Genomic DNA, 27,366 nt, shown 5'->3' on the forward strand with positions numbered 1-27,366 from the left:
CGCCAGGCCTCCCAATGATGATTACCATTATAATATTATTAATAAAACAAAATCCAATCCCCTGATTCTTTCAAATAATGCTTTGAGAGATTACTTACATTGTATTTCCTTTTTTAAATGCTTCTCTGTCAAAAGAGGTTTAGTTGTTTCTCCAGGCCAGTGCTCAATGAAAATGTAGAAAATAAAAGGTTTTAGAGGCAAATGAAACTGGATTGTGTTTGCAAAGGGGGTTTATTGTTTCTGGCTGCAGCACTACATTTTAAAAAGCCAATTATTTTCCCACACAAACAGTCAGCAAATAATGAGTCATACTGCAGAATTTTGTGACTTTTCAGAGATTTTTTTTTTTTTTGACAGCAATATATCTCTGAGTAACGTTAAAATTCTGTTGAAATTGGTTTGTTTAGACAATGTTCGCCAACTTCTGCTTTGGGTGTTAAGAGCGAGCCACTCAGTTTTAGCAAAGCAAGGCTGGGCTGACTGTTCTTGAATAGAGTAATGTTGCAATCTGCCCCAAAGTAAACAGAAATTGGCAATTTGAAAATGTCATCAACCCAGAGCTTTCAAAGGTGTTAAATATTTAACCATAGCTAATAGACTGCAAAGTAATACTTGCTTGGCCAAATACATGTGCTTTTCATTTCTCGCTGATCACACTTGGCATCGTCTTTTTTGTAGCCTCACTCAGAAGCAGAGGAGGCCAGAAGGTAGCAACAACCATCTGGTTCTAGAAAATTACGGACTTAGGTTGAGGAGAGTGTTTTCGAACTAAAACTTTGGACCTGGGTTCAAATCTCAGACATGAAACCTGAACTCCATGTGACTTTCAGCGTGTCACTCACTTCTGGAGGCATTAGTTTCTGCAAATGTGAAATCTTGTAAATGGTTTGAGAAGTAAAGTAACAGTGCCAAGCACAGAGTAAGCCCTACGTTATTGGCAATGGGTATAATAATTGTTTACCATTGTGTAAAAGTCGCTTACTCCTTGGAAGGAAAGTTATGACCAACCTAGATAGCATATTAAAAAGAGACATTACTTTGTTAACAAAGGTCCGTCTAGTCAAGTCTATGGTTTTTCCAGTAGTCATGTATGGATGTGAGAGTTGGACTATAAAAAAAGCTGGATGCCAAAGAATTGATGCTTTTGAATTGTGGTGTTGGAGAAGACTCTTGAGAGTCCCTTGGAGTGCAAGGAGATCCAACCAGTACACCCTAAAGTAGATTAGTCCTGGGTGTTCATTGGAAGGACTGATGTTGAAGCCGAAATGCCAATACTTTGGGCACCTGATGCGAAGAGCTGACTCATTTGAAAAGAACTCATGCTTGGAAAGATTGAGGGCAGCAGGAGAAGGGGACGACAGAGGATGAGATGGTTGGATGGCATCACCAACTCAATGGACACGACTTTGTGTGAACTCTGCGAGTTGGTGATAGACAGGGAGGCCTGGCGTGCTCCGGTTCATGGGGTCTCAAAGAGTAGGACACGACTGAGCGACTGAATTGAACTGAACTGATTGTGATTCTGTACTATGTTTTTTAGTGCATTGTGTTGTTTATTGTTGTGTTGTTGTGATATCAAGTACTTTCTTTTCTCTGAACATTCACCTTTGTTCCTTCTCTTGGGATGCTCCTCTCCAGCTTTGCATGGCTTTCTCAGCCTTTCCTGTCTTAAATTAGATGGCATCGCCTCCCAGGTGCTTTTCCTGATCCTAATCTTTCTGGTTAAAGCAGCTGTTCTTCATCTCACCACCACACCGGCCCCAACCTCAATGCCCACTATGCCTTGGTTTAGTACATTACCTGATTATCACAAACTATATTAAGTATTTAGTTTTTAAACCAGTTGATGGTCCCCTTGCAGTCAAGTGCAAGCTCCTTAAAGGAGGGACATTCTCTTTTTCACCATGAATTTCCAGAGCCCAGAACAGGCCATGATTCACTGGGACTTCTAAATAAATGCTTATTGATGAACCAACTCTGATTATGAGGAGTATACCTCTGTAATCACTTTTTAAATTTATGCATTTGGATGTTGCTCAGAGCACAGCATTATTAAAAAGAGTTCCTGAAAAAGTTAATCCATCACTAAGGCATTATACATGACTTTTACTAATTATAGCATTGAGTGTGTCATTAGTGTCTGGGATTCTGGTAAAAGTAATATGCTAAGGAGAGGTTGGAGAAAAGTGTATTATATTAGCATAACTTATCTCCTAATCAAGTTCAAAATATAAGACACTTTGTGATAACTTCCCTAAATGTTCCAGTGCTCTTAGGAATGGCTCCAAGAAGCAGGGTACAGGGGATGGTGACCACTAACCTAGGAGAGTGGGCAAAGGGTTAATAGCCCTCCTTTCTTCTTTTTCATGACAACTTGACCTTCAATGAATGTACTAGCACTCTGTTCCCCTGGTCACCTGACATATACTAACTATGTTAGTTACAAATAATATCTACAGGAAAAATGACCCGGATTGACAAATTAAGTTTAGTCTGGGAAGAACTAGAAATAAGTTATAAAAGTCTGGGATAGTCTTCCCAGTTTGGGGTGTCCCTGAATGTCCTGACTTTTCTGTCTCTTCTGACCCTTGATTTATACAAGGACAGCTATGCCCAGTGGTCTGTCAGAAACACTGGCTGCTCTGGGCCAGGAGGCATCTAAGCCAAAGTGGCTCTTAGGTCTTCTGGATGTGAACTTATCTCCCTGCCTCTGAGCTATCTGTCACATGGTAAAAAGAGGTTGGTGCAGCTCTCTGAATGGCCACAGGACCTCCGCCTAAAGAGAATTCTTGAAGCGGCCACGCGTTCCATCTCACATCTTTCTATTGAATCTAAGGTCAAGGGCATTTATGAATTGAGTGGGTATGTCCTCTCAAATTCATACACTGGAGCCCTAAGACCCTATGTGACAATGTGCCCTTGTATTTGCAGGTAGGGAGGTAATTAGGTGTAGATGAAGTCCTAAAGGCGGGGCCACCATCATAGGATGAGCGACTTTATAGAAGAGGAAGAGAGAGACGCTCACTGTCTCTCTGCTATGTGAAGACACAGTGAGAAGGTGGCCAGCTGCAAGTTAGGAAAAGGACGCTCACCAGGAACTGAATCTGTGACCTTGACTTTGGATTTCTAGCCTCCAGAAATGTGAGATACATTTCTGTCGGTTAAATCACCCAGACTTGGTATCTTGTAATGGCAATCAGAGCTGATTAAGGACAGACTTTTGATACTCAGTGCTCAGTAGTCTCTAAGAGGATACCTGGTGGGCAAAGCAGGACAGGGAATGGTTTGATGGATACAGAAATCACAGATGATCCCCGGTGACTCAGATGGTTAAGAATCTGCTTGCAGTGCAGGAGATACGGGTTTGATCCCTGGGTTGGGAAGATCCCCTGGAGAAGGGAATGGCTACCCACTCCAGTATTCTTGTCTGGAGAATTCCACGGACAGAAGAGTCTGGCAGGCTATAGTCTCCGGAGTTGCAAAGAGTCAGACATGGCTGAACGACTAACGCTTTTACTTTTTCACTTTTACTAATCAAAGGACATAGATTGAGACTGACTAGGGTGAGAAAACCATGGGAGAGAAGGCTGCTCCAACTTCTGATTAGCCAAGAAGTTTGGCAGACAGGTGAGTGCAGGGAATCTCTGTAGACAGAGAGCAGTAAGTGAGATACAAGGAATATGAATGGCTATTTTGAAACTATTTCTTGCAGTATAGAAGCTAAACAAAGTAGTTGAACTGTATACATAAGCTCAATAAACACATGAGTGAGAATGACATTTTAATACTCTAAAACTATCTTCATGTCTTATTCTCTACCTGTCTTATTAGCTAAATTCTGTGCAAAAGTGCTTTATTTGTAAGGATATGCAGTGTCCTGTCATGGGCGACATTATTATTATTATTAATTAACTGTGCCGTATGACTTATGGGATTTAGTTCCCTGACCAGGAATTGAACCTAGGCTCCTGGCAGTGAAAGTACCAAGTCCTAACCACTGGACCACCAGGGAATCCCCTATCATGAAAGATATTAAAGGGAAAATGTCTCACCACGGAAGCAGTGATTCTGATATTTGACATGACTCCTTTTCCTAGCGCTCTAGTCATTCCTAAAGGCAGCAAATTCTAATAAAAAAAGGATGGGGGAGGCAGTGAAAAGAACTCCAGCTTCTGGGAGGGATCATACAACCCCTCAGAAAGATGCTGTGGTAGGGGGTCTGTGCCCCTCTGCTGCTCAGGAGATGGGTCCCCACCTGAAGAGTGAAGAGCAGGACGTGACTGGCAAAGCCAGGGCAGGATTGACATCCTGAAATTCCATTTTTGTTATAGGACTGTCTACCCAAGCTTCTTTCTTCTTGTTTCTCTTCCTTCTGTACATGCCGCCTTTATAATATTCCCCAAACTCACCTCTCCTTACTCCACACTGCTCTCAAATGGTGCCTCACTGCCCACCACCAGATGTACAAGGTCAGGCCTTCCCACCGAAATCCTTCATTTCTATTCATGCAGATTTCATATTAAGCCAAATGCTACACTATACACCAGACAGACGGGAACAAGCGGGAGGTATAGGCTTGTGCTGTTGCAAATTTGAACACATTGAGAAAGCCTAAAACGTAAGCAATGCTGGTATCTTTGTAAAGAAGAAAAAAAAGCACACAGAAGTAAAGACTCACAGTTATAGAGCATTAGTTGACACCATTACTTTTCTTTTTTTATTAGTGACATTTCTGCAATAGTTTTGGTGCTTAGGTCTCAAAGACCAATGAACAAGGACATGCAATGAAGATAATACCCAAAAGCATACTGTGAGATGTGGTATGAATTCTCTCTCCAAAATATCACTTGTGAGTGATCATGCAGAACTGTGGTTTTGGCAACTTGGTTCCACTCTCTCTCCAGAGTCCTAATCTTTTTCAGACTAAACAGGCTGCAAGAAACTCTGAACTTCTATTCTCAACCCTAATCCAAGTATGATGCCTCCCATGCTTAACATTCATAAGGACTGGGAACTTTTATGTTTTCCTTATTTGGTAGTTGAATGTTTTGATAGTTTTTCTTCAGCCACCCATATTCCCATCCTATCAACTAAACATCTCAGGTAGTTGACTTTTAAAAGTTATGCATTTTTATAGCTCAGTTGGTAAAGAATCTGCCTGCAATGCAAGAGACCCCGGTTTGATTACTGGGTTGGGAAGATCTGCTGGAGAAGGGATAGGCTACCCACTCCAGTATTCTTGGACTTCCCTTGTGTGTCAGCTGGTAAAGAATCTGCCTGCAACACAGGAGACCTGGGTTTAATCCCTGGGTTGGGATGATCCCCAGAGAAGGGAAAGGCTACCTACTCCAGAATTCTGGCCTGGAGAATTCCATAGACTGTTTAGTCCAAGGGGTTACCAAGAGTCAGATGTGACTTTGCAACTTTCACTTTCTCAGTTTTAGTCTAAAGGGTAAAACAAACAATGAACGGCATACCTAAGTGTGAACCAAGACACCAAGCCTGTCATCCTGAGACTCCTCAAAGCCCACCGACTTCTGTCTGGTCTTCAATGAAGCCAAATTGCAGCAGATACTCCCTGTCACTTGTGAGACAAACAAGATGATACGGGAGACAAAACCAAAAAGTAGCACTGCCCTGCATCTTCAGTTAGCCATGAAGGGAAAACGAGACAAACAGTCATGTATAATTTAGAGGCTTGCTCTTTGGTTCTTCCTGCTGTGGGAAGTTTCTCACCGAGGAAGGAAGTGTGATCTAGTACAATGAACAGACCTGGGGGTCAGTTGTCCCGGGCTGTGTTTCTAGTCAGCTCCCTGACTTACTTTATGACCTTGTAGGCTGCTTAATTCCTATCGAAGAGACGAAAACTACTTGTATTTTTAGATTACAGGTTTGGTTATCCTGGACAGGGGGAATGCCAACAGTCTTTGATATATGTTACTATTATGTTTAGCATAAAAGACCTTGATGATGAACAAAGATGTTGGTGTTTGAAAACAAAATGAGTTTCAAAGTCTGGAAGGAAAAGATGACAAAGAGTACTTTAATGAGGTTACAAGGTATCTCCTTTTCTATCTAGAGAGTTGTGCTTTGGTTTGTGTTTTAATTAGTCAGCAAACTGTAAACCATGCTCACGATGAGAACTGTTTAAGTAAGTGTCAAATAAGACTGTAACCTTATTTGACCGAGAAAGTATGTGGGAGGAAAGGATTGATTTTCCAGAAGAAGTGGGTCTTTGTCTACTAAGAACCTTAAGGTGCAGTGCTGAGAAAACTTAAGAAGTTGGAAAGCTGACTTCAGCAAGCAAATTTCAAATAGCGGTTTTTGGGTCTCTGACCAGCTATCTACTGAAAAAGAAGTAATGAGGCTCCACAGAAGAATCCAGAGAGAAGGCAGATAGAATCCCACTCCTGCTATGAACAGTGTGGAGAAGCAAGGGCTAGAGGGGGCCAGAGGAGGATGGTGGGCAGAGGAGCCTTGGCAAGGAATTCCTTTCATAAGGCTGGGAACCTCGAGAGGGACTTAAGGAGGAGCAAACTGCAGTAAGTCGAGACCACTGTTAGGCTCTGACTCAGGCAAGACGGGCTTTTCTGAAGGTTCTCCTTCTGAACCATAGTTTTACATCTCCTTATTCAGCAAAGTAACTTAAAAAACCTAATCAGGGTCACACTTTGTGAACCTGTTACTTGTACTTGTCCACTCTTGACCTGAGGAAAGGTGGTACTCACAGTGCCAGGAAGAGCTCAGGAAAGGGCAGACAAGAGTTCTTCATCTGGGAGTCCATCCCCTGAAGAAAAGCAAGCCCTTAGAGAAGTCTGAGCTTTTCAGTTGGCTGACTGGGTTTCCTCTGTAGTAGGGCTGAAGATAGATTACTTCTTGGCCAGCAGAACCATGGAAGAGCCTGTAACAGCTGCCTTTAGAGGATTCCTGCTGCCTCTTCCCAGGCTTCACGGATTGGCCTGATGCCAACCTGGTGGCAACCAATCTTCTCAGAAACTCCAGGTCTGTGGTATGCAGAAGCTTGGCTACACCTGGAAAACCCTTAAGATCATGAAAAAGTAAAGCAAGCACTAGGGCTTGCCAATCTGTGGCTTAGAGCATGCGTTGTTCCTTTATACAGAGTTGCTGAGTACAATAGTGGCTGCTCCCCTGTCCCACCCAACTTCTCTCCACCTTAGAGCTGGTTCTGAGGGGTTAGCTGGTCCCTCTGAGGATGGACATTTGGAGACAGCTTGTGAGCAAGCAGCCCTCCAGTCAAAGACTTTGTCAATACTCAGGTTTCAAACCCAAGAGCTGAAAACAGTGTATAGATTACAGATCTCTAGAAAATGGCCTTCCCTCACCAACACCTCCACCTCCTCTCCCCCAACTGCTCCAGAAAAGCAGAGAAATCAAACAACCTCAAGAGGCATAAGAGAGAAAGCAAGAGCCTTAGGATTTAGAGACAAATTTCATCTCCTAGTCTGGTTTCTGGAAAGAAGTAAGGAAAAAGTAAGCCATAGTAACTGTTCACAACTTGGCTGTAAGGATTCCATGGAGAAGGCACTGAGGAAAAAGAACAGTCTTGACTATGATCAGCTTGGATGTGAGGGTTCACTTAGGGAACCCTGAAAGCTTTCCACTGGAGATGACTGTCCACAATGTCTATCGTGAAAGCATGCTACCCGGCTGCGAGGGATCCATGCCAGTAATTTCAAGGCTGCACCCGGTTTGGTCAGAGGTTCCTAGCAGTTTCCTCCCATGTGCTAAGGGCAGGCTGCTTATTGCAGAGGGGCCTAGGAGAGTCCAGGCTCCGTTTCACCACCTTGAAAAACATACTCGACGAGGAAGAGCGTGAAAAGGTCACCTTGAAGAAAGAGACCTGAGGGGGCTGAGACTCAGAGCTGAATTTGAAAGAGGAAGTCAGGAGAATACAGGCTGAAACACTCAGGCCTTCATTTGTTTCTGAGCCTAGTGATTTGGATTATCCTTCCTGTTGTTCTTATCGTTGTTACTTGCTGCTGAGTCGCTAAGTTGTATCCGACTCTTTCAGCACCCCAATGACTGTAGCCGGTCAGACTCCTCTGCCCGTGGGATTCTCCAGGCAAAAATACTGGAGTGGGTTTCCATTTCCTTCTCCAGGGGATTTTCCCACCCAGGGATTGAACTCAAATCTTCTGCTCATTATTTACCACTGAGCCACCAGGGAAGCACTTACCTTCCTAGGAGATGGCCAAAACATTTTACCTCCCCAGAAGTGATCATACAGGCATGAGTCTACGTGTCTAAGCAACATCCAGGTTGAATACCTTCTGCCCAAGGCCTGAGAGAGCCATGGCCTTCCGCACCATCACCAAAGTTTTCTCCTCCTGGCCCCTCTTCATCTCAAACATCTGCTCTTACCTTTTGAAGAATGTCTTCAGGATCTTTTTAAGGTCAAGTTGTGGAAAACGGGGGCGGGTAAACTGAAACAGCACCATCTTAACTTGGTTGCCTTCTCAAACAGGTGGCTGATCAATCAAAAAACTAGGGCTAATTTTCAAAGACAGCACTGTGCAAACACATAACAGAAAGCATGTCTTCAGGAGGACCCCCAGGACCAAAAATCTTCAGTCTACGGAACTCAGAGAATAGAAACATTGCCACTGGTGTGTTGGACAAACCGAAAAGCCCATCCATAAGGAGAACCTGGCTTCCAGTAACACCAGTAGCTTGTATGAACTGATTTGAGACTAGCCAATCAGCTTCTGACCAAGATAGTCACGATAACGTGATCACTGACCTAGAGCCAGACATCTTGGAATGTGAAGTTCAGTGGGCCTTAGAAAGCATCACTACAAACAAAGCTAGTGGAGGTGATGGAATTCCAGTTGAGCTATTTCAAATCTTGAAAGATGATGCTGTGAAAGTGTTGCACTCATTATGCCAGCAAATTTGGAAAACTCAACAGTGGCCACAGGACTGTAAAAGGTCAGTCTTCATTCCAATCCCAAAGAAAGGCAATGCCAAAGAATGCTCAAACTACCGCACAATTGCACTCATTTCACACGCTAGTAAATTCATGCTCAAAATTCTCCAAGGCAGGCTTCAGCAATATGTGAACCGTGAACTTCCAGATGTTCAAGCAGGTTTTAGAAAAGGCAGAGGAACCAGAGATCAAATTGCCAACATCCGCTGGATCATGGAGAAAGCAAGAGAGTTCCAGAAAACCATCTATTTCTGCTTCATTGACTATGCCAAAGCCTTTGACTGTGTGGATCGCAATAAACTGTGGAACATTCTGAAAGAGATGGGAATCCAAGACCACCTGACCTGCTTCTTGAGAAACCTGTATGCAGGTCAGGAAGCAACAGTCAGAACTCTACATGGAACAACAGACTGGTTCCAAATAGGAAAAGGAGTACATCAAGGCTGTATATTGTCACCTTGCTTATTTAGCTTATATGCAGAGTACATCATGAGGAACGCTGGGCTGGAAGAAGCACAAGCTGGAATCAAGATTGCTGGGAGAAATATCAATAACCTCAGATATGCAGATGACACTACCCTTATGGCAGAAAGTGAAGAGGAACTCAAAAGCCTCTTGATGAAAGTGAAAGAGGAGAGTGAAAAGGTTGGCTTGAAGCTCAACATTCAGAAAACAAAGATCATGGCATCTGGTCCTATCACTTCATGGGAAATAGATTGAAAAACAGTGGAAATAGTGTCAGACTTTATTTTTTTAGGCTCCAAAATCACTGCAGATGCTGATTGCAGCCATGAAATTAAAAGACGCTTACTCCTTGGAAGGAAAGTTATGACCAACCTTGATAGTATATTAAAAAGCAGAGACATTACTTTGCCGACCAAGGTCCGTCTAGTCAAGGCAATGGTTTTTCCTGTGGTCATGTATGGATGTGAGAGTTGGACTGTGAAGAAAGCTGAGCGCCGAAGAATTGATGCTTTTGAACCGTGGTGTTGGAGAAGACTCTTGATAGTCCTTTGGACTGCAAGGAGATCCAACCAGTCCATTCTAAAGGAGATCGATCCTGGGTGTTCATTGGAAGGACTGATGCTAAAGCTGAAACTGCAATACTTTGGCCACCTCATGAGACAAGTTGACTCAGTGGAAAAGACTCTGATGCTGGGAAAGGTTGGGGGCGGGAGGAGAAGGGGACGACAGAGAATCAGATGGCTGGATGGCATCACCGACTCGATGGACATGAATTTGAGTGAACTCTGGGAGTTGGTGATGGACAGGGAGAACTGGCGTGCTGTGATTGATGGGGTCGTGGAGAGTCGGACATGACTGAGCAACTGAACTGAACTGAACTGGACTGAACTGAATCAGCTTCCAACTTTGATTTTTCCCTTAACTCATAAAATTTCACCTGAAACCCTGGATAGAGGAGACCGATTTGAACACTGTCTCTGGTCTCCATTTTGGTAGACCTCAGAGTAAAGCTCTTTGTTTTCTCAAAAGCCATCACTGCACTCCTGGCTTCTATGTGTGTCTTGCTGGGTAGCACCTCTAAGCCTCTACAAAACTGCTGAACTGGCCCATTTCTCCAGGAGCAGATCAAAAGAACGGAGAGAGAACAAATTCCCTTAGCACATTAGCAAGTGGGGTCCAACTTTGGAGGAGATGGTATTTAATGTCTAAGCTCAAAGAAATAATGGTATGTAACAACTCCAGTACTCTTGCCTAGAATATCTCATGGATGGAGGAGCCTGGTAGGCTGCAGTCCATGGGGTCGCTACGAGTCAGACATGACTGAGCGACTTCACTTTCCCTTTTCACTTTCACACATTGGAGAAGGAAATGGCAACCCACTCCTTTGTTCTTGCCTGGAGAATCCCAGGGACGGGGGAGCCTGATGGGCTGCCATCTATGGGGTCTCACAGAGTCGGACACGACTGAAGTGACTTAGCAGCAGCAGCAGCAACAGACCAGTTGCCAGCTTAGTAGCTCAGTGAAAAATTTCCTTTACCAAAGATTAGTATCTCAAGAAGCCAATAAGGAAATATCTGTGGGTGTACAGAAAGTGAATTAATGCTAATATTATGCTTTACCTATTTTATTTCATGTAATTCTAAAGTTAATGTTCCAAGATGGCTGCTGTTATATGTATTTACCCATGGCATAACTGAAGCAAGCCTGAATAATCAAAAAGGTAAGTAATATATCTATTTATTTTATATCCAGACAGATGCAGTTTTTTAAAAAAAATTATTTATTTTAATTGGAGGATAAATACTTTATAATATTGCAATGGCCTCTCCATACATCACCATGAATTGGGCATAGACATACATGTGATCCCTCCCACCTCCCATTCCATCCCTCCAGGTTGTCACAGAGCAACAGCTTTGGGTTCCCTTCATCATACATCGTGAAGAGTCGGACGCGACTGAGTGACTTCACTTTCACTTTTCACTTTCATGCATTGGAGAAGGAAATGGCAACCCACTCCAGTGTTCTTGCCTGGAGAATCCCAAGGAAGGGGGAGCCTGGTGGGCTGCCATCTATGGGGTCGCACAGAGTCGGACACGACTGAAGCGACTTAGCAGCAGCAGCATCATACATCAAACTTCCACTGACTATCTATTTTAATGTATATATTTTAATGCATTCAATGCAATCCTTATCAAACTACCAACAGTATTTTTTACAGAAGTAGAACAAATAATTTCACAATTTGTATGGAAACACAGAAGATCCCAAATAGTCAAAGCAATCTTGAGAGAGAAGAATGGAACTGGAGAAATCAACCTTCCTGACTTTAGACTATATTAGAAAACTATAGTCATCAAAACCTGGGGATAAATCCATGCACCCAAGTGTAGGGTGTTCAAAGAACACTTAGGATTGAAAGACAGAAAGTAGATGGACTTTGTTTTGGTTCTGGTCTTTGCCAATAAATAAGGTGACCAACTGTTCCAGTTTGCTAAGTTCTGTCTTGGTTTTAGCACGCAGCGTGGAATATTCCTCAGAATGATCAACCATTCCCTACGCCCCAAAACTAAGTTGTTCTCAGCTACTTGTCTAGTATATTAAAAAATCTAAGCCCCTGAAAGTCTAGGATAGAGGTTAAGCATTTTTGGTTGTACCAGGTTGCCCATGTCATGTTAATGGTGGGAAAAACTGACTTAATTTCCATCTGGTGGAGGTGCCAAACCACACCTAACATAACTGTAGCATAAAAGCAAATGCAATGCTGCCCAGGGTCCCTTTTGGGGTCCTTCAAGATAGCCCCCCCGACCTGCCACAATGCTCACTGAACTCAGAAAAGATCCAAGTTAATTTCTGGAGAACACAGTCTTTCTAATGTCAGATCATTAGAAATAGAAAATAAAGGAAATTTTCAATGTTTCTTTGCTGCAGGCTCAAGATTGCTGACAATGTCCAGTTTATGTCCAGAGAACAGAAAATAAGTGATGTGAAGAAATCTTAGTGAGCACTGCCTTTTTGGACGCCTTTACCTCATGACAGAAGCCAGGGAATGAATGTGAGAATGTATGTGAGTATGTGTGTTTATGCTGATAATGTCCTGGTTGCTTATGGCTTAAATTAAGAAAAATCAATATATTTTGGTTTCCTGAATTTCGTGTTAAGTTTGGACAGGGCTTCCCTGGGGAGCTCACCTGTAAAGAGTCTGCCTGCAATGTAAAGAGACCCAGGTTCAATCCCTGGGTTGGGAAGATTCCCTGGACAAGGAAATGGCAGCCCATTCCAGTACTCTTGCCTGGGAATTTCCATGGACAGAGGATCCTGGTGGACTAGATTCTTCAGAGTCCACAAAGAGTTGGACATGACTGACGTGACTTAGCACAAGCCTGAACAAAGTCAGTGTATAGATCAAGACAGTGATTCTAGCCTGCAAAAAAAAAGAGCAAGTGCATAATACAAGAGAAAAATGTTAATTAAAAATATGGAAGGGGTGAGGTTGGAGAAATTGGTGGGCAAGCAGATATCAAGGGAAGGTGACTGAGAGGAAAAACCAGCTTGTAGGCAAGGGACCAAGAAGCAGCAGGGAGGTGGAGGGGTCCTACCTGACTGAACATCTCTCCTCCCAGAAACCTTTGTGACATTCTCGGGTCCCTAATCTGCCATGTGCGGCAGTCACTACAGCTTGTATTTCTCTACAACCTGGATCATTTTACCATCTATTTAACAAGATTAAACAAATGGTGTTAACTTCAGAAAGCACAGTGCATTCTGTTTATAGACGTGGACATTCCTTCCTATTGTTAAACGGTGATAACCTTTGGCAAGAAATATATACGCCTCTGCTCTGTCTTCTCTGAGAAGAAATTTTCTTTCTGTTCTCACGTGATCATTGGAGAAACAAAGACTACCATATTTAGTGGAAGACAAAAGGGCATGCTGTTAGAAAAATATTGACTTAGAAAACCTTATCCCTGAGAAAAAGATTGTAACGAGCTGAGCCAATGAAAAATTCCCAGAGAGATTTACAGAACTTAGAAACATTTCTTTTTTTTTTTTGCTGACGTTCACATGTCACTTTAAGTTGACCCAGAGCATTAAATCCAGGCTAATTTTAGCTAGTCACTATATTTTTAGAATTAAGGCTTTAAATACCACTATTGTAGTGAAAAAAGTAACGTATGAAGCTGCCTGGTCAGAATCTGGTAAAAGAGCATCCTGCTTTGAAAGAAACTTCCCATAAACACTCCTTTTATTGAATCACTCTTTCAGCGTGTCCCTTCCTGTGTTTTGCCTCATTATCATTTTTGCAACACAGGTCTTGTTCCTAGAGTTAAAGTGCACTGAGGAGAGAGGAGGCATCTGATTCATTCATTTATTCATCCCATCATCAACATTTACTTAGTAGCTGGTATGTGTCAGGCTTAATTCTAGCGCCTGGAATACAATGGTGAATGAAAACACAGCTACTGAATCACGTGCCCAGGCTTCAGGAATGGAGCACTGGTAAGTGAGCAAGAAATCATGATGCCACCTCTACATGCTAAGGAATGGATAAACTTAACGGCTCTAAGGACCTAATCTTAAATGCTTAAGGAAGGATTCACAGGGAAAATGACACTTCAGCTGAGTCAATCGTCTGCAGGTTAGTAATAGTAATCCATGCCCTAGGGGTGGGAAGACCAGTACTGGCCATGCACAGGGCACATGTCGAATAACCGCCTTGCAGTCAACGCACTTGTGGGTCCTGAGGTCATGGTCTCCACCGAGAGCACTCAGCTCTGTGCTGTGGACGTGGCATTCACTCAACACCATGCAATGAATCAAAGTAACAAAAACTGGACTCCCCTGGTGGCTCCGTGGTAAAGAATCCCCTTGCCAAAACAGGAGACATGAGTTCGATCCCTGGTCCGGGGGGATCCCACATGCCACGAAGCAACCAAACCTGTGGGCCACTACTACTGAGCTTGTGCTCCAGAGTCCAGGAGCCGCAACTACTGAGCCCCTGTTCCTAGAGCCCGTGCTCTGCAGCAGGAGAAACCACCAAAATGGGAAGCCCACACACTGCAACGAGAGAGTAGCTCCCACTCGCTGCAACTAGAGAAAGGCCCGAGCAGTGACAAAGACCCAGCACAGACAAAATAAAGAAAATTATTAAAAAATAAACAGAATCGCAAAAGTCCACCTTTATCAAACTGCATATGAAGAAACGTTAAAACCATCCTTCAGTACCTGTTTTTTAAATTAATTTTTGAGTACAGTTGCTTTATAGCGGTTAGTTTCTACTCTACATCAAAGTGTATCAGCCACACATATTCATATATCCCCTCTTGCTTGGATTTCCTTCCCATTCAGGTCAACACTATTAAGTGAATTTCCCTGTGTTATGTTTTTAAGGGCTCTAATCACCCTTCGTTTTCTTACGCTCTTTATTCTTCTCTAGTTCTTGTTACCCAAGAGCTTAAGAAGCTAAATCAGTGAGGAAAGGAGTTTACTAAATTTTCCCTTGAAGATGAGTTACATTTGTTTAGCAACAGAAATCTGAAGGACATCAGATGATTCCTCATCTGTGTTCTATACATACATGAGTTGAAAGTTGGAATAAACATTTTTTAAGCTCAGCAAATTTCCCCCTCTGAGGCGGCCAGATGTTCCAGCTAAACACTAAGCTGGTGGTTAGTAATCAGGCCCTTCTTTGATGGCAATCAGTTTTTAGTGATCAGGGAAAGAGTGTTTCCAATAACTCTTCCTTCATTTATGAAATACAGTATACACTTAATTTGTATCAGCGATACATTGGAGCAGGCATTTGCCATTTGCTTGTAAAAATTAAGCCTTCACAGCCATTCCACAAATGAGCCCAATGGAGTTATTTTAGCTCCAGACTCCAACTAATTTTGATTGAAGAAGACAGTTTTCTGACTGATAAGGATTCCAAAAATATTTTTATTCTGAGGCAATATACACTAAATATACACTTAAAAAAAAAAGTGACTCAGAACACTGAAAAAAATATACTCCCAAGTTAGTTTTTCCCCCCACTGTTTTAATATTCCTTGGTATAGAACTGCAGCTCATTTTGCTTTAGTTCTTTCAACAAAATACAATTTTCTGGTGGAGCACTTGTTGCTTTTTCATGGTGTATTAAGTGGAAACTCTGAGTCCAAAATACAGCTGCTCCTGCTCTGATAAGCAGCCAAAATTATCTCCAGAAGGCATACCTTCATTATGGCACATCACTTTTCAGACACCCGCTTCCCAGTCATATAATGCTTGGCATACTGATTATTTACAAAGTAACAATTATGTCACTGAGGATAAATGTTCAAGAAATGATATCAACACTAGTTCCAGAGAGCTTAGCCCAAGTCACTGCAGAATAAACCCAATGTTGTCACCACTGAGGAAATAAATAGTACACCCTTTGTTGTTCAGCCTCCAAGTCCTGTCTGACACTTTGCAACCCCATGGACTGCAGCACGCCAGGCTTCCCTGTCCTTCGCTATCTCCTGGAGTTTGCTCAAACTCATGTCCATTGAGTCAGGGATGACATCCAACCATCTCACCCTCTTTTGCCTGCTTTTCCTCCTGCCCTCAAACTTTCCCAGCATCAGGGTCTTTTCCAGGCACACTGGGTATTGTTTTAGGATGCATCAGGGGTGTCCACTGAGCTAAAATGAGAGATCCAAACTGAGCTGATGCTTTTTGCCACCAGTAACAATTAGATTTATTTGGTCTTCAGCAAAGCTTAAAGAGATAAATGCACGTAGCTTGGCTTTATGAGAATGAAGTTGGTCATAGGAAACACTGTTGTATAGGACTGTGTTAAAAAATGTCCCCAAAGTGTTTATTTTGTAATAATACTTATGGCAAATATCTCAATAGTTTTAATTGTGATTTGATGATGAAAATGCCTACATGTCTTTGTATCATCTTTCCTTCTCCTTCCCCAAATTCAAGTGCACTGAAACCAATTTTTCTTGGATATAATATAATATTCTATAAAAATAATCTGCTGGTTAATTACATTATTTAATTTCACTTTTTAACAAAGGAAAAGTTTCAGATCGCCTCCCAAGGTATATATGCAAAATCCATTATGAAGTGCACAACAATCCAGGCAGATTTCTAAGTACTTAGTAGATTTCAACAAGTCTCCTTCAGTTTTGTTAATTTCTGTGAAAAAAAAAAGTTTGATTCTAATGATCCATTACTTTTGCTGCATGATGGTTTGCAAGCAGTTGTTACAAATTTAAGAGTTGAGTGGGAACACAAATCCTGCACTAGAACCAAAGTAATTTAGAACCTTTGTGTGGGGTTGAGTGAGCCATCAAAGATTCATGGCAGGTGTTTGTGTGGCAGCTAACACTGACTCCTTTCTCACTGAACTGATGTGGCACTCTCACGTAGGAGCCAGAGCTACATTTGGTCTAAGTGGCTGACTTTTACAAATGCTGACTTTTTTCTATCGTATCAAGAAGTTAGCTTCCAAGAAAAGTGATATGACTTGAGAATAGTACCATGTTATTCTTGGAGGCACAGGACGGTTCCATGAATTGAAAGTGCTTCCTACAGGGATAACAGCAATGATTTCACATTTATGAAGTCGATACTGAAATCAAGTAAGATACCTTTGGGAGTCATTAATTGTGCTGTATCTCTGTCTCTCTGAGGTACCATATAAGTCACCATTGTGAATTTTTTTAAAATGGTACCATAATTACCCCCTAAAGATTAACCTACACTAAGAGTGATGCATGTAACCCGAGCACACACTAATATAGTAATAAGACTTTGTCTTCTCAATATGATTCTATCTTCTTCAAGAAAAATGAGTGGAAATGTACGTTATACTCATCATGCTTCTAAAAAAATTACAATCTAAATAACATATATTAATGTAATCGGAATAAAGCTTATATTCTTGTACATCTTATTCAAAAAGAATTAAATATATTCAACAGTTTCTCCAGGGGATTTCCCCGATCCAGAGATCAAACCCAGGTCTGCTGCATTGCATGCAGATTCTTTATTGTCTGAGCCACCAGGGAAGCCCCAATACATCTTTATCAAATGTGATACACGGTAATATGTATTTGTAGGCATGGAGATTTCTGATACTTAAAACTAAACAAGTGTCCCTCCAGAGAACATAAGAACTTTGTGATGAAAAGACTATATTTCTTTATTTTTATATTGTTTCATTAAACAGATAACGGTCAATGGCCTATACAAGCATGCATCTATTCCAACCACATACACATCTAGATACATCTAAATGGACTTAAGAAAACACATGCTGATTACATGTTTTTAGCTTCTACTAACTTTCTCTCACATGAGTTTGGGTGAACTCCGGGAGTTGGTGATGGACAGGCAGGCCTGGCGTGCTGTGATTCATGGGGCCACAGCGTTGGACACGACTGAGCAACTGAACTGCACTTTCTCTGAAATACTTAATTCTAGACTTCCAGGGTTATAATTTTTTTTCCTTTTACTCTTGATGGTTGTCTTGACCCATTCCATAATTAACCCCGTATAATGATGCTAAAGCTGAAGCTCCAATACTTTGGCCACCTCATGCGACGAGCTGACTCACTGGAAAAGACTCTGATGCTGGGAGGGATTGGGGGCAGGAGGAGAAGGGGATGACACAGAATGAGATGGCTGTATGACATCACGGACTCGATGGACATGAGTCTGAGTAAACTCCGGGAGTTGGTGATGGACAGGGAGGCCTGGTGTGCTGTGATTCATGGGGTCGCGGAGAGTCGGACACGACTGAGCGCCTGAACTGCACTGAACGGCTATTAACATAAATTTGTCATTAACCTGGTTATAGCTGGTTTCCAGTGTGTGTGTGCATGTGTGAGTGTCTTTTTATATTTATTCCCCTAACAAATAAATTTAATGTGTAAAAAAAAATTGCTTAAAAAAATCACTGCAACCAGCACACCAGAGGGTCTCGGTTTTGTTGGCTCACCAGTGGCACTAATTAATTCATCCCTAGTATAGTAGCTATGAACCAAACACTACACTGAAGTTTAAAAAAAATGTTCAGAGCTAGCAAGGCCATTTTAAAAACTAACTCACATAAAAAAATTATATATAAAAAAGGCATGTTGAAAACTAAGCAAGATCAAATACAACAAAATATTTTAATCACAAAGCATTTCAAAATAGCAGTTTATTGTTTCATAGAAATAAGGCAGTGCTTTGTATTATCAAAGGGTTCTGATTTTTTTAGAAGGAGAATATCTGTAGCCAAATGGTCTGTTAATCATTAAAGCTTGGAAGTTTGAGACTAAAAATCAAATGAGAAGCTGATATGATTGAAAGAGACCAAACAGACTCACTGGACTTCAGGTGATTAGGTGACTGGCCAGGGAAGAAAGCACTGAGATAAATTCAAAGGGATCCTTAGATATCACCTATGATGCAGTGAATGGACCACATTAAAACAATAGTACAGCCAATGGTTCAAGCTATTGTGTGAGGAATCTGCTTAGGTTGTGTGTAATACACGGTCATGGAATGAGCTTAAAAGAGACAGTCTTGCAGGTTTCCAAAATGGCCTAGAAGTGAAGGATAAAGGAGATGAAGTCTTAGACAACAATTCGAACATCTCAAATCTTCTTAGCAAGAAGGCGAACATAGTAGGATGGTTCTAGAAGAAGATTGTTCATTTACAAAGTTCATGGATTCTGTTTGACAGATTTTAATTTTAAAAATCACAAGATGTCTCATAAGAGATGGGAAATGATGGGACTTTGGAGAAGACAGGATCCAGGATATCTTTGCAGACTGTATTTTAGAAAACTTTTTTATTGAAAATTCCTCGAATGACATCTTGTTGTGATGGGAAACTTTTCTAAGAATGATCAGGTGTAAGATAACACCGGGGGCCACCCAAGATTCTGCAGTAGCCTACAATCATTCCTAGACTTCATTCTGGAAGTGAAGTGAAGTGAAAGCCACTCAGTCATGTCCAACTCTTTGCAACCTCACAGACTATACAGTCCATGGAATTCTCCAGGCCAGAATACTGGAGTGGGTAGCCTTTCCCTTCTCTAGGGGATCTTCCCAACCCAGGGATCAGACCCAGGTCTCCTGCATTGCAGGCAGATTCTTTACCAGCTGAGCCACACGGAAGCATAATTTACTAAAGGAAAAAAAAAACACACTAAAATCTGGCCTCTATTTTAGGCTGTGTCATGTGACACACGATTGATGACCTTGTGCTCCTTTTGGCCTTGGGCCTAAATGAAGGATCAAGAAGCCCAGCTGATTATAATAACAAAGTCCCCTGCCTCCCAATAAGTGAACTTACCTCACTAAGAAGCAACCTATTTCTAATGACCTATGAAGTGTCTGGATCACGGTATGTACACCCAGTGGTAAATTACAGAAGTAATCAATATCATAGTAAAACTGTCTAGTCCTAGTATATCAGAGTGACTCTAAATTAATAGTTGCTCTTTATTGATTATCCTATCATGAAAATGGAGAATTTGGGAAATAACCGACTGCCTTAGTTCCAGTCAAGTTATTGAGAAATGAAAAGTATAAAGCACTCTAGCTAACTGGGCCTCAAATATAAATCTTTTCCAAGGTGCAGTCTATTACTCAGAGCCTGTCCGTCTTACCTCAGCTGAAGGATTTATGCAATGTCTGCTGGCACGGGGCAATCTACCACAATTACCTCCGATCAGAATTGCTCTCAAATATCACAAATGGTGGGTGACGGTTATGAATCACAATTAGCATGGTCGCCCATCATGCAACAAGTCAACTGATCTGCATTTGATTTGTACACCAGCACATCAGGATGTGACTTGGAACAATAATATGGATTGAACCATAAATGCTGGTTAGGTCACTTTTGCATTTTTATAATTTTTTTTCCCCAAAAATCTTGTTTTCTTTGCTTAAAAGTGACAGCTAAGTCAAGCATAACCTTTTATTTTTAAATTCCCTGCCAGTCCATAAATTTCAGTCTGCCCTTAGTAGCCTTTCTTCTTCCCCTGTTTGTTTTTCCAGGGCCTTCTGCATCCATATTTACAGCTCCATTCTGGGCAGATTCCGTGTCCCTAGAGCCTTGCTGTTACACTGACAACAGGTCAAGAGGCATTTATCGAACCACAGCATCAGTCGTAACTCTGACCAAAAGATTCCTGAGAGAATAGTTATGTTTTCAAAGCAGATACCAAAATACACCAACAATCAACAAAGTTTTCTGACTAAGAAGTCTGTGGGACTGCAGAAGTACGTTAGATCATTTCTTTTTTTTTTTAGGTAATTATTTTTTATTGGAGGCAAATTATTTTACAATATTATATTGTTTGGTTTTGCCATACATTGACATGAATTTGCCCCGGGTAGATCATTTCTAATTTCTAAAACTTATCTCAAGTCATTGTTTGACCATTATGGCAATAAACCTTTGTCTCTAATAAATGTAGCCGGGGAGGGATAGGAAAACTGAAGTGTCTTAAGCATGACCTCAATGTCAGAAAAATAACTTTCCTGCACCTTGAAGATGTTCCACTTCGTGCTGGTTTATAATCTGTCTACATTAGGGAATTAACTTTTAAACTCTTCACTTACATACTACATAGCAGAGTGCACGTCCCCACAATCAATATTTGTTGATATATTTACACTAAGGGAAAAATAAACTTTTTTTTTTCTTTTAAATCAGAAATTCTATAAACCAGGGTCTAATATAATATTACTTCCTGACCATTTTAATACTACTGCATGCCTAGGCAACTACCTTCAAACTGTTAGTTTTCTTCAAAAATACATGGAAAAAAAGAAGGCAGGAAGACAAAAAAAGAGGTTAATGAAAGTGGAATAGAAATTCCAGAAGTTTAAAGCAACTTTTTTTTTTAACTTTACAAGAATAATAATGCTCATATAGAGAAGACTGATCCCATACAGTAAAACATAATCACTGTTGACATGAAAGAAATCTTACTTTGTCTTTGAAATGATCGTATCCTATGTGAAGAAGCACTTAAGAACAATAGCAACAATTTACATATTTTAGTGCTCTTCATTTCAATGATTTTTCATGGTGCTTTGCAAACTTTAAAGGATGCTGAGCAATTTCAACTCAAAAGCATATGTAACTTGAGGAACAAAAAAGCAGGTTTTCAATCCAGTGAGGAAATAAACAGGCAATCATTTGCTGGAATTTTGAGTTGAATGCCAAGAAAGCCTATTAAAGTTTGGCATATCAGTTTACTTCAGCATGCATAAATACAATACACAGCATGCATATACAGTATACTGCATGCATATATACAGTAAATTTTACTAAGGGATAAGATTTGGAGGTGGGAACCTGGGCCCTGCTAAGAATATGATTTACATGACTTTTCCCCTAACTTTATGGGTATATAACTGACAAAATTGTAGGATATTTAAAATGTACAATGTGATGAGTTTATATACATGTACATTATGAAAGGATTCCTACTGAGATAATTAACACATCCATGACTTCACATATTCACTAATTTTTTTGGAGAGAACGATTAAGTTTCTGTAATCTTAACAAATTTATACAGTATGATATTATTAACTGTAGCCAACATGTGATACATTGTATGTTGAATCTTAAATAAAGCATGATCTTTTTAGGTATTTAGGTCTAGGAGAGAGGCCAGGCCTTTCTCAGCCCACAATCTACTCTGTGTTCTATACAATTCATGTTTAAGAAGACTTTTTGAATCTCTGAAGCTCTGAGGTGCCTAAGAGCAACCCAGTCTCCCAGAAGGCAAGTTCACATACGGTTTACTTTCTAGTCCATTGGTAAGTCAAGTCTTCTCTTACTCAAGAAGCAAGGGGGTGTTCTGCTGGCCCCTTGTCTTCAGATATGCTTGGAGTATAACTAATAAACTTACTAGTAGCAAGATACCTTTTGGAAATTCTACCATCCCAAGAGGAAACAAACATGGCAGTCAAGGGCAAAGACTTAACATTCAGTGACTTGGTCCTATTTTTAACCCTCTGCTCCTTGCCATTAACTGACTAGCTCTAAGACTCAGCATTCTGATGAATCAAATGGGAATGATACCATCTATTTTTAGGGCTCTATAAAATCAATTTAATTAATACCTGTATGATACATATCCTGTGATCTGGCACATAAAAGAGCTCAACAGATGCCAGCTGTTATTAAATGTTATCCCAGATCTTTTCTCTTTTATCTCTCTGTCAGGTTGGAAGTGGGATGATTACTTAAAGAGGGCATTCATCACCAGCAACACTTCTGATATTTCATCTTTACACTTGATAGTATATTCCTAGAGGATAGAATTAATATTTTATTTGTGAGGAAGTGATCCTGGAATAAGAAAGTTCCGAGTTCTAGACTTGCCTCCCCAGTAGCACCTGACCTGCCTGTCACAAATGGAATGTATAGTTGACTTTGAGTGAGTTAGTTTGACCCTTTCAAATTCATAATTGAAAATTAAGATTTTACTTTTTTAATGGCTTTAGTTCAATAGAGGGAAATTCTATAAATGAGAAGCTGATGTGAAGAGCTGACTCATTGGAAAAGACCCATACCATATTCTAAACTGCTTATCAGCATAATCATTTATACTGATGCAAACTTGAGGCATTCTTGCCATGGTGGCTGAGAGTAATAGTCATTAGTGAGGTTTTCCATAAAAAGTTAAATAATAATGTCCTTCAACACTGACGCTGCAACTATCAATGGAAATGCTGGTCTCTTCCCTAGTCACTTTGCTTTAAAACACAGCTGTTCTGGCCACATGTGACCCAAGTACAGACACAGAGAGGGACAACAGTGAACAAAGCTCTGTTAGTCTAGAAAAGGGGAGAAGCTTAACAGAGGAAGAAGGAGCCTGAAATGTCTTATAATGGACACGTGCACACTGGACAACATTAGCACAAAGAAGGGTGTGATCATCTCTCTGGAAGATAAGTGGAACTTACAACTTATCTCCCAGAGGAGGAGACAGTTGATCCTGCAAATCAGTGGGAGGAGAGTATGTAACTTCAGACAGGTGGCTCTTCTATAAAAGAGAAACAAGACAGACAGAACCTACGAAAACAGAAAGACACGACCTGTTTCAAAATGGCTAGATCTTAGGGCTCAGAGATGGCAAGGGAAAGAGGTAGGATGGGGTCAGGGATTGGAAAGAAACACGGCAGTCAGATCACAGAATCACATTAAAAATTAAACATGCACACAACAAAACAGGAAATTAGAAAAAGTTGACACAATTACGAAATGATAGTAGGTTAAAAAGGAGTGAAAGCAACATTAGCACTGCAGCAACAAACGATTCAGTGCTCAGCTTCCATGGATACGAAGAGCAAGGGCAGGTATTAAGGGAGACCCTTTCATGTTCAGGGGGAAATACATGAAACACAACCCTTGGCCTCCTTAAGAAGAAAAGGCCTATACATCTGTAGAGAAATACACCTAATGACTTGGGAATTTTCACTCACATGTAGAAAGTGAAAGTTGCTCAGTCGTGTCTGAATCTTTGCAACCCCATGGACCATACAGTCCATGGAATTCTCCAGGCCAGAATACTGGAGTGGGTAGCCTTTCCCTTCTCCAGGGGATCTTCCCAACCCAGGGATCGAACCCAGGTCTCCCACATTGCAGGCAAATTCTTTACCAGCTGAGCCACAAGGGAAGCCCACTCACATGTAGAAGTTACATATATTAACATATTTTAATATCCATACATCTTTATCTATATACATAGTATTCTATGTCAGTATCCTCTATATAATATACATATTTCCCTGACTTTTAATAATAATTCATAAGGAGAATTACTATATATTAAAATATTTTAATATTTTAATGTAAAAATGTATGATTTAGACATAATCATATATTTTATTTCCATATACAGAATGAATCATATATAAAATAAATCAGAATCAAACCATATATGTATAAATTTATGTGTTTGGATATATATATTTATCAATGTTGGGTTGGCTGAAATGTTCCTTCAGGTTTTTCCATAACATTGTATAGATATACATATATATATATATACACACACATATAAAAATATATATATACACACATATATATGTTTGTTTCTATATTTAAAGAGAGAGAGCAAAGAAATATGTACTCAAGGTGTTAAACTGGGGAAAGAAAGAAACCTCGATACGTTAGCCAAGACTATGTTCCTCAATACCACTTCCTTCTCAGGGACGTTTGATACCCTCTTCTCTTTCCTCACAACCCTTGCATCTAAGTTAGATGCCCTGTGGCCTCTTTTTGTTTCTTTTTGAGTCTGAAAATCAAAGTCAACTCAAAGTTAGATCATGTGAAGCTCTGACCAGTGAACCCAGAAACGCAACGTGAGCAGATCAGTAATTTCAGAAACAAATTCAGTTAGTGTGATTGAACTATTGTATGCATGAACCCAGAATTCAGGATCAGAAAATTAATGCCCAGAAATGGGGGGAAACTGAGAAAATATGTGATGCAATTATTGCTTATAAGATTAGAGACTGGGTCTAGTTTAGACTCACAGAACTTTAGTCCTAGAGGGGGCTTTGGAAATTATCCAACCTAAATCCCTAAAGATATTAATGTTCAAATAGAAATCTTCATTGTCCATTTCCTGTTTTTTTTTTTTCTTTTGAAATTACACATTCTGCATTTCTAAAGCCAGCCTATCCAGCCTAATGTGAAATGTTCGTAGGCAGCAGAAAGAGCAGCATTTACTATGCTGACATTTTAGCAGAAAATTCCATAGTCAAGCTTCATTCAAAAGCTCCAAAGATGCTCCCACTTCTTCTGGACACAGAAAAGACTAGGAGCTGAGGAGCTGGCCTGGAGGGCTGAATGGATATAACACATCATTACTGTCACCTAGAGTGACCCTAGCAGTAAAGAACTCACCTGCCAGTGCAGGAAACGTAAGAGACGTGGGTCCAATGCTTGGGTTGGAAAGATCCCCTGGAGAAGGGACTAGCTACCCACTCCAGTATTCTTGGCTGGATAATCCCATGGACAGAGGAGCCTGGCAGGCCATGGTCCATAGAGTTGCAAAGAGTCAGGCATGACTGATGTGACTTAGCATGCACATACATGTGTATTCATAATGGTACATGGACTTAACGTGGAGAATCAGAAACAATATAGAAATTAAAGTGATGGCATCGAGAGCATGGTCCAGGAGGCTTACTTTCCATGTGGGGAATGATTTGGTAGGGTTTTCTCATTTAGCTAATTAGAGGTATCAGTCATAATATAAACAACTACCTGTAGAACAAGGGAGTCATAAAATGTTTGAAGGGGAATCTCTGCAATGTGAAAACCACAGAGCAATTAATGTATATTTGTACAAGCTCTGTTAAACCAGTTGTGAGCCTGGAAAGCCACCTTACATCCTGTCAGAAGTACTCTTGTTTATTTGCCTAGTGATAGTGGTAGTGCTCACAGCTAGCAGCATTTAATCCCCTTCTCCCTATCAAGCCCCTAAAACAAAACTGTCAGCTTATCAGTGGCACCTTGAAAGCCCAAGTACAGCTGAAAAGATTGGGAAGCTTAAACAAAGGAAAACAAAAGTGATCCATTTCTCACCGCAGTATATCTTAGGTCCTCAACGATGGGAAGAGCAGGTTCTACATATACATCACTGAAAGGTTGGAGATGCCCAGGATAAAATTAAGTGCTATCCTCATCTCACTGCCTTGGCATTTGGTGAAAACTCATTTAAAAAAAAGAAGAAAACAAGCAAAACAGGGAGCTGAGCACGGTGCTTTGTGATGACCTAGAGGGGTGGAATGGGAGGCGGGAGGGAGGCTCAAGAGAGAGGAGATACATGTATACTTATGGCTGATTCATGACGTTGTACCAAAGAAACTAGGGCTTCCCTGGTGGCTCAGACGGTAAAGAATCCCCCTGCAATGTGGGAGACCTGGGTTTGATCCTTGGGTTAGAAAGATCCTTGGAGGAGGGCATGGCACCCACTCCAGTTCTTGCCTGGAGAATCCCCATGGACAGAAGAGCCTGGCAAGATACAGTCCGTGGGATTGCAAAGAGTCGGACATGCCTGAGCGACTAAGCACAGCAGAAACCAACATGATAGTGTAAAGCAATTATGTTTCAATTAAAAACAAACAAAAAACAACAAGAAAAGGCAATAGTATTGACTGAGGAAAAATGAAAAGTTATACTAGAAAATAAATGTAATCTTACCTTCTCCCCACAAAATAAAAACCAGCAAAACACTCCAGCATCATCTAGCTCACACACATATTTTGAAACTAAAGTTAGTCAATGAATGAAGGCCTGATGGTTTCAGGACAAGACTTACAGAGCTGCCAACCTGTAGTCTCTGGGAGAAAGTGGTCTAGGTTTGGGGATGACCAGGTGGCGCCATGGTAAAGAACCTACCCGCCAGTGCAGGGGACACGAGAGACATGGGTTCTGTCCTTGGGTCAGGAAGATCTCCTTGAGTAGGAAAATGGCAACCCACTCCAGTATCCTGCCTAGAAAATTCCATAGACAGAGGAGTCTGGCCGGCTACAGTCCACGGGGGTCTCAGAGAGTCAGACACGGCTGAGCACACAGCACAGCCCACGTTTGCTCAGATGCCTCCAAACACATTTCTGCTTTGGAGAAAGGGCCACATTATGATTTTCAAGCAGGGGTGGAACTCATCTCTGAGGTATATGGAAATGGGCAGAGTGGTATTTAATTTTGGTAGTCAGGATAACTACAGGTTGCTTCTGAAATCTAGTGGCCAGGGCACCAAACATCCAGAAATGTGCCATTCAGTCTGGAGTGAAGGAGGATTGCTGCTGTTGCTCAGTCGCTTAGCTTGTGTGGTTCTTTGAGACCCCATGGACTGTGGCGTGCCTGTCACATGGACAGGCTTCCCTGTCCTCCACCAGCTCCTGGAGTTTGCTCAAACTCATGTCCATTGAGTCGGGGA

At 41.1% G+C, this 27,366-nt stretch overlaps 1 protein-coding gene and 1 non-coding gene across 2 annotated transcripts in view; both read right to left on the bottom strand.

The window, feature by feature from the left end:
- The window catches only part of GPC6 (glypican 6), a 1,277,347-nt gene that overhangs the window by 685,238 nt on the left and 564,743 nt on the right, over positions 1 to 27,366 (bottom strand). The gene's annotated exons all lie outside the window — the stretch shown is intronic.
- Positions 3,940 to 4,012, bottom strand: TRNAE-UUC (transfer RNA glutamic acid (anticodon UUC)). Its single transcript has one exon. It is a non-coding gene; the product is annotated as a tRNA-Glu (tRNA).

The sequence above is a fragment of the Moschus berezovskii genome, chromosome 13 (genome assembly GCF_049115385.1).
Source record: "Moschus berezovskii isolate FMDL1 chromosome 13, NW_MosBer_1.0, whole genome shotgun sequence".
Lineage (NCBI taxonomy): Eukaryota > Metazoa > Chordata > Mammalia > Artiodactyla > Moschidae > Moschus > Moschus berezovskii.